This window comes from Triticum dicoccoides, chromosome 6B (assembly GCF_002162155.2).
Source record: "Triticum dicoccoides isolate Atlit2015 ecotype Zavitan chromosome 6B, WEW_v2.0, whole genome shotgun sequence".
Taxonomy (NCBI): domain Eukaryota; kingdom Viridiplantae; phylum Streptophyta; class Magnoliopsida; order Poales; family Poaceae; genus Triticum; species Triticum dicoccoides.
The window spans coordinates 13,533,169-13,547,698 of NC_041391.1; the positions used below are offsets into that span (position 1 = coordinate 13,533,169).

The window sequence follows — 14,530 nt, forward strand, 5'->3', positions numbered from 1 at the left end:
CCTACGGGCAGGGTAGTGGGGTGGGAGAGCTCTTGTCGTTTCGAGCCCTACAAGCAACATTGCAAAGGCGGATCCAGTAATTTAGGGTTTAATTGAGCTGGGTAGATGGCACTTCCAAAATCAAGTAGACAAATTCGTATGGGGGGCGGACTGCGACGGGGAGTGGCGTGCCGGCCGGCCGACAGCAACGACCACCGGCCAGTGGTGAAGAACCATAGACGACCGTCTCAAGCGTGCCCTTGTTCCTCGGTCTTGACCTCCTTGGTGCATGCAGAGCAGAGGTGATCTTTTGCTTGACGTGGGCGTCGTGGCAGTGCAGTGGCTTGGTTCGTGGATGGCGTCGTGGTAATCCCGATCAGTCTTTCTGTTCGCTAAGTTTACATGAGTTCGGTCGAAAGAGTCGCTCTGTTGAAGATCAATCGACCTGAATATAGCCATAGTGATTACATATACCTAGTATTAAACATGGGTTGGAGGGGGGGGCATGGCCCCCTCAGCTTTCTACATAGCTCCGCCGTTGCTTGCTCCCCCAATCCGCTGCGGCGACCCCGCCCGTCGCCCTACATGTCATCGTCGGGTACACCGTCCCCCACCGCTAGCACGGATGTTGCCTCGATATCATCTGTGGGGATGAACAGTAAGGCATAGAAGGTTTCGCGGAGAAAGCGGCGAAGGAAGCAGCGCATGCGGGGGGCGGCGACAAAGGAAGTTTCGGCCAAGGAGGTTGTGGACGGAATGTTACACCAGGAGGAGGAGAGGGAAAGGGGGAGGAAGGAAGAGATATGCTTTACCTGCGAACGGGCCGGCGTGATCGACCGACGCACAACGAGCACCTGATCGATGGCACTAGAGAAAGACCTCATCTGAATGTGGCAGTGTGGGCCTGACTTGGCGCCGCTGGAGGCGGAGACAGCAGCGATGCGGCGGTTGACGGCGACAGGCGGGCTAGGCAGGAACAGGGCCGGCTTTGGACCAGTGCGAGAGGTGCGACGGCCCGGGGCCCAGACTAAAAGGGGGCCCATAGTATATATGCAGTATATATTATATATTACGGATTAGTGGAAAAAAAGAATGACTTACATCCATCCCAGATAGCTCTGAGCCCACCCAGCAAGCAGCACACAACCACCACTAGGGCCTGCCCAACCAAGCCCAGGCAACGCACGTTGCCCTGTCATTCGCCTGGAATCCAGGGAGACGCACCAACACAGGAGCACGGAGACGCATCGACACAACAGCACGCCGCCTGACGCCGACACCAGCGCACCGCACCGAACCTGGAGCTGAGTTTGGGGATCAAATCGGCAAGAATTCGGGGAAGAGATCAACTGATCAAGATCATCATTCAGAAGGTAATAATTCTCAGATCAATCTATTCATAAATCCTAATCTATAGGCGAATATTTTCTGATGGTCTCAATTCGGAAATTTCTCATCTAAAAACATAACATCTTCTATCTCTGATACTGTATTCGTGTTTCTCACTTGCAGCATAATCATCTTACCAAAAAAACATCTATCTGGCTGTGAGAAAAGAAACAACAAGAAAAGAGTAGACAAGTTGATTCAATCTCAGGAAGGCGCTATGGATATGTTTGTATTGAGGACTGGTGCTGCTACAAATTCAGAGCAATTATATATCACAAATGGTGAAGAAAAACCTGATGATACTAAGAATGCCATTGAGGAAAATCATGTCGAGGAAAATAATGCTGCGGAAAATGATGCCGATCAGCACACGGAAAATTTTAGTGACCATGAGAATCTTGGAAATGCAGATGAGCAGGGTTCTTCTTTTGATATATATGATCCTAGAACTTGGAACATTCTTGACAATAAATCAAGAGATATTCTCATTGAGAAAGGACCTATAAGGGAATATAATCTTGAGTTTCCTGAAGATGAAATTTGTGGCAGGCATTTTTCATATGATCTACACAAGAAAGTTAAGGAATGGCGAGTTCAGTGATCGGAGGTGGTTAGTGTACTCTAGACACATGAATAAAGTCTAGTGCTTTTGTTGCAAATTGTTTAAATCTGGAAAAAGCAAAAGTCTGCTAGCATCCGAGGGATTGAAGGATTGGAGACATCTTAGTGAGAAGCTCAAATTGCATGAGAATAGTGTTGAGCATATCACTAACATGAATAGTTGGAATGAGGTAAGGCTGAGGCTAAGTAAGAAGGAAACAATTGATAAAGACATGCAACAAGAGATTGCAAGGGAGAAGGAGCGATGGAGACTTGTTTTAATTAGAATTGTTGCTGCTGTGAAATTTCTTGCTAAACATAGTCTGGCTTTTCGAGGATCGAATGAGAAATTATATCAAGATAACAACGGAAATTTTTTAGGAGTAATTGAAATGATGGCGGAATTTGACCCTGTAATGCAAGAGCATCTTTGGCGCATTAAGAATAGTGAAATCCATCATCATTATCTTGGCCATAATATTCGGAATGAGTTTATTTCCCTTCTTGGTCGCACTGTTGTCATTCCGTACTGTGGGTCTACCTGTACCCCGCCTCCTGACAGATTGACCCATTTGCACTTAAACAAAGGGACCTTAAAATCTACTCCGTAGTCAAGTTCCCATACGTCCACTATGTAACCATAATATGTGTCCTTTCCCCTCTTGGTTGTTGCATCAAAGCGGACACCGCTGTTTTGGTTGGTGCTCTTTTGATCTTGGTCAATCGTGTAAAATGTATTCCCGTTTATCTCGTATCCTTTCCAAATCAATACAGTCAAAGATGGTCCCCTGGACAACAAGTACAGCTCATCTCAAACAGTGTTGTCACCTCTGATACGTGCTTCCAACCAACTGCTGAAAGTCCTGATGTGTTCACATATAATCCAGTCGTCGCACTGCTCTGGGTGTTTGGAGCGCAGACTGTTCTTGTGTTCATCGACATACGGGGTCACCAAGGTAGAGTTCTGTAGAACCGTGTAGTGTGCTTGAGATCAAGAATATCCGTCCCTGCATATTATTGAGCCCCTTCCAAGCATGCCTTTTCCAGTCAGTCTCCCCTCATACCGCGATTTAGGGAGACCTATCTTCTTAAGGCCAGGAATGAAGTCAACACAAAACCCGATGACATCCTCTGTTTGATGGCCCATGGAGATGCTTCCTTCTGGCCTAGCGCGGTTACGGACATATTTCTTTAGGACTCCCATGAACCTCTCAAAGGGGTACATATTATGTAGAAATACGGGGCCCAGAATGACAATCTCGTCAACTAGATGAACTAGGACGTGCGTCATGATATTGAAGAAGGATGGTGGGAACACCAGCTCGAAACTGACAAGACATTGCACCACATCACTCCTTAGCCTTGGTATGATTTCTAGATCGATCACCTTCTGAGAGATTGCATTGAGGAATGCACATAGCTTCACAATGGCTAATTAGACATTTTCCGGTAGAAGCCCCCTCAATGCAACCGGAAGCAGTTGCGTCATAATCACGTGGCAGTCATGAGACTCTAGGTTCTGAAACTTTTTCTCTGCCATATTTATTATTCCTTTTATATTAGACGAGAAGCCAGTCGGGACCTTCATACTAAGAAGGCATTCAAAGAAGATTTCCTTCTCTTCTTTGGTAAGAGCATAGCTGGCAGGACCTTCATACTGCTTTGGAGGCATGCCGTCTTTTTCGTGCAAACGTTGTAGGTCCTCCCATGCCTCAGCTGTATCTTTTGTCTTCCCATACACGCCCAAGAAGCCTAGCAGGTTCACACAAAGGTTATTCGTCACGTGCATCACATCGATCGAAGAGCGGACCTCTAGGTCTTTCCAGTAGGGTAGGTCCCAAAATATAAATTTCTTCTTCCACATGGGTGCGTGTCCCCCAGCGTCACTCGGAACAGCTAGTCCGCCGGGACCCTTTCCAAAGATTACGTGTAAATCATTGACCATAGCAAGTACATGATCACCGGTACGCATGGCGGGCTTCTTCCGGTGATCTGCCTCGCCTTTGAAATGCTTTCCTTTCTTTCGACATTGATGGTTGGTCGGAAGAAATCGACGATGGCCCAGGTACACATTCTTCCTGCAACTTGCCAGGTATATACTATCGGTGTCAAGTAAACAGTGCGTGCATGCGTGGTATCCCTTGTTTGTCTGTCCTGAAAGGTTATTGAGAGCGGGCCAATCGTTGATGGTCACGAACAACAACGCCTTTAGGTTAAATTCCTCCTGTTTGTGCTCATCCCACGTACGTACACCATTTCCATTCCACAGCTATAAAAGTTATTCAACTAACGGCCTTAGGTACACATCAATATCGTTGCCGGGTTGCTTAGGGCCTTGGATGAGAACTGGCATCATAATGAACTTCCGCTTCATGCACATCCAAGGAGGAAGGTTATACATACATAGAGTCACGGGCCAGGTGCTGTGATTGCTGCTCTGCTCCCCGAAAGGATTAATGCCATCCGCGCTTAAAGCAAACCATACATTCCTTGGCTCACTTGCAAACTCATCCCAGTACTTTCTCTCAATTTTTCTCCACTGCGACCCGTCAGCGGGTGCTCTCAACTTCCCGTCTTTCTTACGGTCCTCACTGTGCCATCACATCAACTTGGCATGCTCTCTGTTTCTGAACAGACGTTTCAACCGTGGTATTATAGGAGCATACCACATCACCTTCGTAGGAACCCTCTTCCTGGGGGGCTCGCCATCAACATCAACAGGGTCATCTCGTCTAATCTTATACCGTAATGCACCGCATACCGGGCATGCGTTCAGATCCTTGTACGCACCGCGGAAGAGGATGCAGTCATTAGTGAAGGAAATATGCCCTAGAGGCAATAATAAAGTTATTATTTATTTCCTCATATCATGATAAATGTTTATTATTCATGCTAGAATTGTATTAACCGGAAACATGATACATGTGTGAATACATAGACAAACATATAGTCACTAGTATGCCTCTACTTGACTAGCTCATTAATCAAAGATGGTTATGTTTCCTAACCATAGACATGTGTTATCATTTGATTAATGGGATCACATCATTAGAAGAATGATGTGATTGACATGACCCATTCCGTTAGCCTAGCACTTGATCGTTTAGTATACTGCTATTGCTTTCTTCATGACTTATACATGTTCCTGTAACTATGAGAAATATGCAACTCCCGTTTACCAGAGGAACACTTTGGGTACTACCAAACGTCACAACGTAACTGGGTGATTATAAAGGAGTACTACAGGTGTCTCCGAAGGTACATGTTGAGTTGGTGTATTTCGAGATTAGGTTATGTCACTCCGATTGTCAGAGAGGTATCTCTGGGCCCTCTCGGTAATGCACATCATTATAAGCCTTGCAAGCAATGTGACCAAATGAGTTGGTTACGGGATGATACATTACGGAACGAGTAAAGAGACTTGCCGGTAACGAGATTGAACTAGGTATTGGATACCGACGATCAAATCTCGGGCAAGTAACATACCGATGACAAAGTGAACAACGTATATTGTTATGCGGTTTGATCGATAAAGATCTTCGTAGAATATGAAGGAACCAATATGGGCATCCAGGTCCCGCTATTGGTTATTGACCGAGAATGGTTCTAGGTCATGTCTACATAGTTCTCGAACCCGTAGGGTCCGCACGCTTAACGTTACGATGACAGTTTTATTATGAGTTTATAAGTTTTGATGTACCGAAGTTTGTTCGGAGTCCCGGATGTGATCACGGACATGACGAGGAGTCTCGAAATGGTCGAGATATAAATATTGATATATTGGAAGCCTATGTTTGGACATCGGAAAGGTTCCGGGTGAAATCGGGATTTTACCGGAACACCGGGGGGTTACCGGAACCCTCCCGGGGGTTAATGGGCCTTAGTGGGCCATGAGGGAGAAGAGGAGGGCCGTCCAGGGCAGGCCGCGCGCCCCCTCCCCCCCTAGTCCGAATAGGACAAGGAAGGGGGGGGCGCCCCCCTTTCCTCTTTCCCCTCCCCCCTTTCCTTCTCCACCAAGGCAAGAGGGGGGAGTCCTACTCCCGGTGGGAGTAGGACTCCTCCAGGCGCACCCCAAAGGGGCCGGCCGCACCTCCCCCTCCCTCCTTTATATACGGGGGCAGGGGGACACCCCATAACACACAAGTTGATCTTCGTGATCGTTCCTTAGCCGTGTGCGGTGCCCCCCTCCATGATATTACACCTCGGTCATAATGTAGCGGTGCTTAAGCGAAGCCCTGCGACGGTTGAACATCAAGATCATCACCACGCCGTCGTGCTGACGGAACTCCTCCCCGAAGCTTTGCTGGATCGGAGCCCGGGGAGCGTCATCGAGCTGAACGTGTGCCAAGAACTCGGAGGTGCCGGAGTAACGGTGCTTGGATCGGTTGAACCGGGAAGACGTACGACTACTTCCTCTACGTTGTGTCAACGCTTCCGCTTCGGTCTACGAGGATACGTAGACAACACTCTCCCCTCTCGTTGCTATGCATCACCATGATCTTGCGTGTGCGTAGGATTTTTTTTTTTTTGAAATTACTACGTTCCCCAACAATTAGGGCATGCATGTATCTTCTGCACCTCCAATCCTAGAGGGCATACGACCTTCTTTGCTGCGTATGTACTGTCGGGCAATTCGTTATCCTTTGGAAACTTCTTCTTCAATATTTTCAGTAGCTTATCAAATCCTTTGTCAGGCACAGCATTCTCTGCCTTCCACTGCAGTAATTCCAGTACGGTACCAAGCTTTGTGTTGTCATCTTCGCAATTGGGGTACAACCCTTTTTGTGGTCCTCTAACATGCGATCGAACTTCAGCTTCTCCTTTTGACTTTCGCATTGCGTCCTTGCATCGACAATGACCCGGCGGAGATCATCATCATCGGGCACATCGTCTGGTTCCTCTTGATCTTCAGCAGCTTCACCCGTTGCAGCATCATCGTGCATATCGTCTGGTTCCTCTTGATGTTCAGTAGCATCACCGTATTCAGGGGGCATATAGTTGTCATCGTACTCTTCTTCTTCGCCGTCTTCCATCATAACCCCTATTTCTCCGTGCCTCGTCCAAACATTATAGTGTGGCATGAAACCCTTGTAAAGCAGGTGGGTGTGGAGGATTTTCCGGTCAGAGTAAGACTTCGTATTCCCACATATAGGGCATGGACAACACATAAAACTATTTTGCTTGTTTGCCTCAGCCATTTCGAGAAAACCATGCACGCCCTTAATGTACTCGGAGGTGTGTCTTGAATCGTACATCCATTGCCGGTTCATCTGCGTGCATTATATATAATTAAGTGTGTCAAAAATCATTACAGAACATCATGAATAGATAATTAAGTGACCAAATTAATAGAAGTTCATCATCACATTAAAACCAAAGTACATACATAGTTCTCATCTAACGAAATAAAGCTCTGCAGAGCATCTAAATTAATTAAACCATACACTGAAAATATGTAAAACATTTCAATGCGAAAACAAATGCGATCATAATCGCAAGCAATGTAACAACTGATCCAACGGCATAATGATACCAAGCCTCGGTATGAATGGCATATTTTCTAATCTTTCTAATCTTCAAGCGCATTGCATTTATCTTGATCTTGTGATCATCCACAACATCCGCAACATGCAACTCCAATATCATCTTCTCCTCCTCAATTTTTCTAATTTTTTCCTTCAAGAAATTGTTTTCTTCTTCAACTAAATTTAACCTCTCGACAATAGGGTCGGTTGGAATTTCCGGTTCAACAACCTCCTAGATAAATAAAATCTATGTCACGTTGGTCGACATAATTGTTATAAATAATAAATGAACCAATAGTTATGAAAATAAAATATATACCACATCCGAATCATAGACAGGACGAGGGCCGACGGGGGCGGATACCAAAACCATCGCACTATATAAGATGCAATAATTAATAAAAGTAAGAAAATTATACAAGTATCTATATAAATATACAAGTAAGAATTTTTTTTCCTTTCAGAAAGAAGATAAGAACAAGAGGCTCACCACGGTGGTGCCGGCGACGAGATCGGCGCGGGCGATCGACGGCGGTGAAGACGGGGACGGGACGTGACGGACCGCTAAATCTAGACAAATATTGAGGAAAATGGAGTTTGGAGGTCGAACTTGAAGAGGAGAAAGCTTAAGTAGTGTGGCTCGGGCATTCCATCGAACACCTCGTGTGCATAGGAGGTGAGCTAGAGCACCACAAAGCTCTCCCCTCGCCTGCCACGAAAAACAGAGCACTGGGAGTGCTCTGCTCGCGGGGTAGATATAGGCAACTAATTGATCCCGGTTCGTGCCACGAACCGGGACTAAAGGGAAGCCTTTGGTCCCGGTTCATTCCACCAACCGGGACTAATGATGGTGAGCCAGGAGCGAGGCACATTGGTCCCGGTTCGTCCCACCAACCGGAACCAATAGGTCCAGCCGAACCGGGACCAATGGCCCACGTGGCCCGACCGGTCCGTGGGGCTCACGAACCGGGTCCATTGCCCCCATTGGTCCCGGTTCTAGATTGAACCGGGACTAATGGGCTGACCCGGCCTGGACCATTGCCCTCTTTTCTACTAGTGCCTGCATGCCTTCGAACAACACACACGAACGTACATATGCATGTGAATTGCATGGATCAAGCATGCTTCACACCCGAGGACCCTTTTCCTTTGAATTTTTTTTCATGCATGCATGGTTACCAGTGTCGGTTGATCGCTCCAGAGTCCAGACAAGTGCATGATCAGCGCTAGCAATCTATAGGTGCTAGATGCCGTACGAGGAACGACTAGAGACTAGGCGGAGCCAGGATTTCTCAAAGCCTGGGGTAAAACTAACTGACTAAATATATCGTCAAAAATCACGTGTGTTATAAGTATGGCACAAAATCACATTCAAAATGAAATATAAATTCATTACTTGAAATTCCGTAAAAACAAATAGTTTAACAAAGTGCATCATTGCAAATATGGTTTGGTACCAAATTACCGAAGACTTCCTTAATTCAAGGCCATCGTGTCTTCACCAGCAATAGTAGAAGGACCTGGATTTTGCAAACATAAAATCAAGTATTTAAAATCAAGACATTGGACATAGGCTAAATCAATTGTTCATATGAATTTTTGCAAAAAAAACAAGAACATATTATACCATTTACACAAAGTCCACGAGGTAGTAGCCCCTTGCGTTTCCTCACTTTTTTTGACAGTACTGTATAATATTAATATCATCAATGCTTGCAAATACATCACGCTCAACTGATTGGAAAAAAGATTCAATTGTATGGGTCCTTTTCATCTCGGACTTATAATCTCCTGACTACAATGAAATAAGACTAACTAAGTATATGATTTAACACCACCAATTCGTCGAGTTTCCATGATATAAAAGGAACTAGGGAAAAGAATTAGATGATACAGAGTTGAGTATTGTTGAAGATACGGAATTAATTAGATGATACAGATTAATTTTTTTTGCTGGAATGGCTGATGATATACAAGGATTGCTAATTAATTGAGCAATACGTATCACCTGTGCCGCTGTACAGCAGTGTGTGCGTGCACCGTAATTTAGGAACACTTGGAGAAGATCAGAAGAAGGAGAGGCAGATGGTCAGGACGCCGGACCGGTCGGGCGGCGTGGCGGCCGGCCAGGAAACACGGTTGATGACTGACGAGGGCGGCCGCGACTAGGCGACGGTTTCTCGATCGGGAGAGGTTTTTTTTCCTTGGCGAATGAACGACAGATCGAAGCATCGATGTACTACGGGATTGATTTTCTGTTCGATCGATCGAATTGAGTTGGGCTAATGGGCTGAAAGCCTTGTACGTGAAGCCTGGGGCAAATCTTCTATCTATCTCAGATTCTCAAAAATTTGCTTTTATACATACAGTTGGTAGTTGGGCCACGCCTGGGGCTACAGCCCCAGTTGCCCCAGGCCCAATTTCGCCCCTGGTACCAGTAATTATAAAGAGGAAAGTACCGTTTCCCCCCTCAAATCCTTCATGATGGATCAAATCCCCCCTCAAGTCTAAAACCGGATTAATCACCCCCTCAAATCTGTAATACCAGATCAACCAGGCCCCGAGTGGTTTTGAGCAGGATTTTAGGTGGTTTTGGAGAAGAACCGCATGATTTCGAACTTGTCGGCGTCGCCTGTACGAGCGAGCCCGTCGAGGACATTGCTACCAGCTCATTCTCCACGCGTCCGAGATCACCATCATGATGTACTGCAGCAGTAGCCACGCTATGCCCATTTGGCCGCCTCCTGGTCCATGGCCATCTGCAGCCTGCGCGTCTTGGCGCACGCGGTCTGTGCCAGTCGCCGTCCCATGCCCGATCCCATGAGCTGCAGTGGCGCGAACGCCACGGATGACGCGACGGCCCTGTTATGAGCGTGACGTAGGTGGCGACGAGCACCATCTCGATGGACATCGGCGACGGATCTAGGACGGGGGCGGTGCTGCCCGTGATGAGGGAGTCCGTCTTCGTGCCCTAGCTACTGCACGAACATGGTCTGCACCTGCCTGTTGGCGAGGAAGTAGACGGCCGGTGTGAGCCATACCGGGGATAGCCGCAGCATAGTCGTCGGCCAGTGTGAGCCATATCATGCTCCTCCAACTGGATCGTCGTGCACAGCCTCCATGGCCGGTGCAGGTTGGGTCTTCCATGTCCTCGTCCGTGACAATGGCAGCCCTGTCCAAACAACTGGTGCACGAGCATGTGTGTTAATCGAGTATTTAACCAAAAACTACCACATTTCATGGAAACGTGTTCAGAAACTACCACTTTACGAAATTGTGCCGAAAACTACCACTTTTTTGCTAATCTGTGACTAAAAACTACCATGTCGGGAAAGTGCCCGATTCGACTCTTCTAAACGCCTTTCTGACAGGACGGGCCCACAAGCCGGGTTGACTGTTAACTTTGACCGTTATTACAAATGAGACCCACACGTTAACCCTCTTCTTCCTCCTCTCTCCTTTTCTTTGGCATTTCCACAAACACCCCGTGTGTGTGGCAGCCCTCAACGCCGGCCGCGGTCGTCCTCGACCTCTCAGCCCCGGTCGTCACGTCGCCGTGCAGCGCCGACCACGGCCAGACCACGCGCGTGACGCTGTCTGCCCGCTGTTCCCGGTCTCCTTCTCTGTCGCCGCCTCCTGCGGCGCTGTCGGCGTCGCGGGGCTCGCACGCTCCGCCCGCTCGTTCCTGGCGCAGGTCGCGAGCGCGCAGAGGGTCGCCAGCTCGTTCGCGTTGTGCCTCCCAGGCGATGGCGACCGCGCGGGCGCGGCAATCTTCGGCGGCGGCCCTTTCTTCCTCGCTCCCCGGGCTGACCGGCCGGCAGTCACGACGCTCCTGTCCAAGGGGGTCCCGCTGCGCCGCCCGTTCGCCGGAGACCCCGGCTACTACGTCTCGGCCAGCAATGGCATCGCCATGGACGGAGCGCGTGTGGCATTCGCGAGCGCCGGTGCGCCCATCGTCGGCTTCTCCACGGTCCGCTACACAGAGCTTCGCCACGACGTGTACCGCCCCTTGATCGCGGCCTTCGACCGCGCCATGGGCAGGAGCGCGAGGAGGGTCACGCCGGCGGTGGCGCCGTTCGAGCTCTGCTACGACTCCACGAAGCTGCTATCGGCTATCGTCGCAGACGGGGCACTCAGTGCCAGAGGTGGACGTGATGCTGGAGGGCGGGCAGAACTGGACGGCTTTCAGTGCCAACTCCATGGCGCACGCTAGCTTCGACCGAGGCCGAGGACGTCGTCTGGGCCGACGCCGAGGACGACCTTGGCCCTCCCCCGCCAGCGCCCTGGTCGGAGACCTGCTCGAGGAGTAGGCCGGGGACTGCAGCAGCATCCAGAGCCACGCGCTCGGCTCGCTCGAGAAGGGCGCGTCGGTCAGGATCTCGGGCAAACTGCAGGTGCACACAAGGTGTTTGTAGAAATGCCAAAGAGAGGGAGAGAGGAGGAAGAAGAGGGTTAACGTGTGGGTCCCATTTGTAATAACGGTCAAAGTTAACGGTCAACCCGACTTGTGGGCTCATCCTGTCAGAAAGGCGTTTAGAAGAGGCGAATCGGGCACTTTCCCGCCATGGTAGTTTTTAGTCACAGATTAACAAAAAAGTGGTAGTTTTCGGCATAAATTCGTAAAGTGGTAGTTTCTGGACACGTTTCCATGAAATGTGGTAGTTTTTGGTTAAATACTCGTGTTAATCTGAAGAAATCACTAGATTTCTCTTGGGTGCACTAAATCTAGTTGAACTGATTTTTTAAACAGGATCTGAATTGGTGGGTGTGCTGCAATCACTTGTGCATTGGACTGAAGCATGTACACATGTTAAGACTGTCAGGTTACTTAAGAATGTTGGGAATCCTATCCCCGATGTGAGTTGCATAATTAGAAAATTAGACTGATTGGTTATGTCTGCATATGTAACTGGTTCAGAGATTGCCTGGTCATCAAGCATGCATAAAACATGCGCCTGTGGGATCGAGCGACTCTGGCGCGAGGCGGCCGCCCTGATCAATGGCTTCGTGGAGGTCATGTTCAACTCCATCAGCGCGCAGGTTTTGCGGATGGATGTCTTCCTCCTCGTGGAGCTCGCCTCCCGCGAGGCCGTCGTGCTCATCTTCCTCATGTCTCCTTCGGTGGAGCAGGTAGCACTAGTGGCCACCATCGGGCGAGCCAATGAGGCAGACGCACTGAATATGTGCGTCGAGCCGAAGTCCGCATCAGCGATCCTTCTGAGCCAGATTCTCCTAGAATAAGCCGTCAGCCGGGGGAGGACGCCGCCGGTGCCGAGATCCTAGACAATTTCCACGTCGTCGACGACGCCGACAAGTTTGAAATCTTGCGGTTCTGATCAAAACCACCTAAAATCCTGCTCAAAACCGCTCGGGGCCTGATTGATCCGGTATTACAGATTTGAGGGGGTGATTAATCCGGTTTTAGACTTGAGGGGGGTTTTGATCCATCGTCAAAGATTTGAGGGGGAAAACGATACTTTCCTCAATTATAAATGGCGATAATTGTTGTGCACGCAGCGACCACCAAGAGAGACGTGCATAAAAGAAGGCATCCCTCCCGTGAGCAACCGAGAGGGAAAACCCTAGCCCCCGGGCCTCGGGCCCTTTCTCCCCGCTCCCTACCCTTGTAGCCGACGGGTGCGCCCGGTCGGCTTCGGTGGCGGGGGCTCCCCCGCTCTCGGTGATGGCAATCACGGAATGCTGGCAGCATCGGCATGCTAGTGCGTGGGTGAGTCAACATGCTAGTGGCTGTTGGCTCCGTCGCGAGCTGCCCAACGACGTGGTGGGCTGCACGTTTGTGTCGTTCGTGGTGGCGGCAGACTGTTATGCTTCGGCCAGATCCATTCCTCGTTGGTTTGCGGGTGGACCGGATCCTCTTGCCGGCGGTGCCCTGGTGCGGGTGCTCCATGTCCGTCAACCGTTGCTCCGAAAACAGGCATTCCATTTCCACGGCAGTGCGGCATATCAGTCCGTACTCCCCGTCTATAGTCGTTCGTCCGTACCCGGACTAGCTTGCTGCTATGACTGGCCATGGGCAGCCCGGTCCTGACGGCCCAACCCGACCCGACCTTGCCCACGCGTCGGGCCTGGGCCTAAATTTTGAGACCAATGGTTAGGCCCTGCCGTATATGCTGTTTAAGGAAGAGGCCTGTCCCGAGGCCCGATGGGCTTTTTGATTGATGGGCCGTGCTTGGGCCTGATTTTTAGGCCTGACGGTCAGGCCGGCCGGGTTCGGTCTAGGTTTTCTACGTCGGGCTTTGATAGACCCGGCCCGACAGATGCCAGATATACTTGCTGCTATGTTCGCCCCCACCCTGGCAAGCAGCAGGAACGACAGCTAGGCTGGCAGGTGCACCTCCTGAAGCCGAATGCCAGGCCATGCAGCATATCGGGCAGGGTGCACCGTATGTGTGCAGGCCCAGGGATATATATATGGACGCGATCGACAGACGTAGTATGTCGTGTGCTGCAAAGCAGAGCGGGACGCCGACGGCACAAACAAACCTCAACGCTAATCATGCACAGAGATACGCATTACTCTTACTATGCACCGTTCAACAAACTAATCAGCTGTTCCAGGGCAATGCACGGCATGGCGCCATGTTAAGGGCAAGGCACATGCCATGCCCGTGCACCCCATGCATGATTGATTATGCCCAAGCAACGTTACAAAAACATTTGGTACGTGACCGCCTGCTGCGCATTAATGCACCGTGCTCCCTCCACAGGGAAAAAAGAGGTGAATTTGAGAATTTGCAAAAAAATAAAAATGATGTCTATTTTTTCTTTTGCAGAAAAGTTTTGGTTTTATTCATCAACTGTCAAGGCAGTACAAATAACACCATAAGTAACAAGATCACATCAGGTCCGAAGACCACTTAGCGACGACTACTAAAGTGAGCCCAGTCGAAGGCATGCCGCTGTCACTGCCTCTCCCTTATTGGTGCCAAGCAAACTTTGTTGTGTAGTACATATAGTTGTGAGGTTGTCGGTCTAAGCTTGGACTAAGCCTCTATAAGACCATCATTACCGAATCG

At 49.3% G+C, this 14,530-nt stretch overlaps 2 pseudogenes; both read left to right on the forward strand.

Moving 5' to 3' along the window:
* LOC119320541 overlaps nucleotides 1–9,662 on the forward strand; it is a 10,360-nt pseudogene extending 698 nt beyond the window's left edge.
* Nucleotides 9,663–10,244: 582 nt separating this feature from the next.
* LOC119320542 lies at nucleotides 10,245–12,734 on the forward strand (annotated as a pseudogene).
* The last annotated feature ends 1,796 nt before the right edge of the window (nucleotides 12,735–14,530 follow it).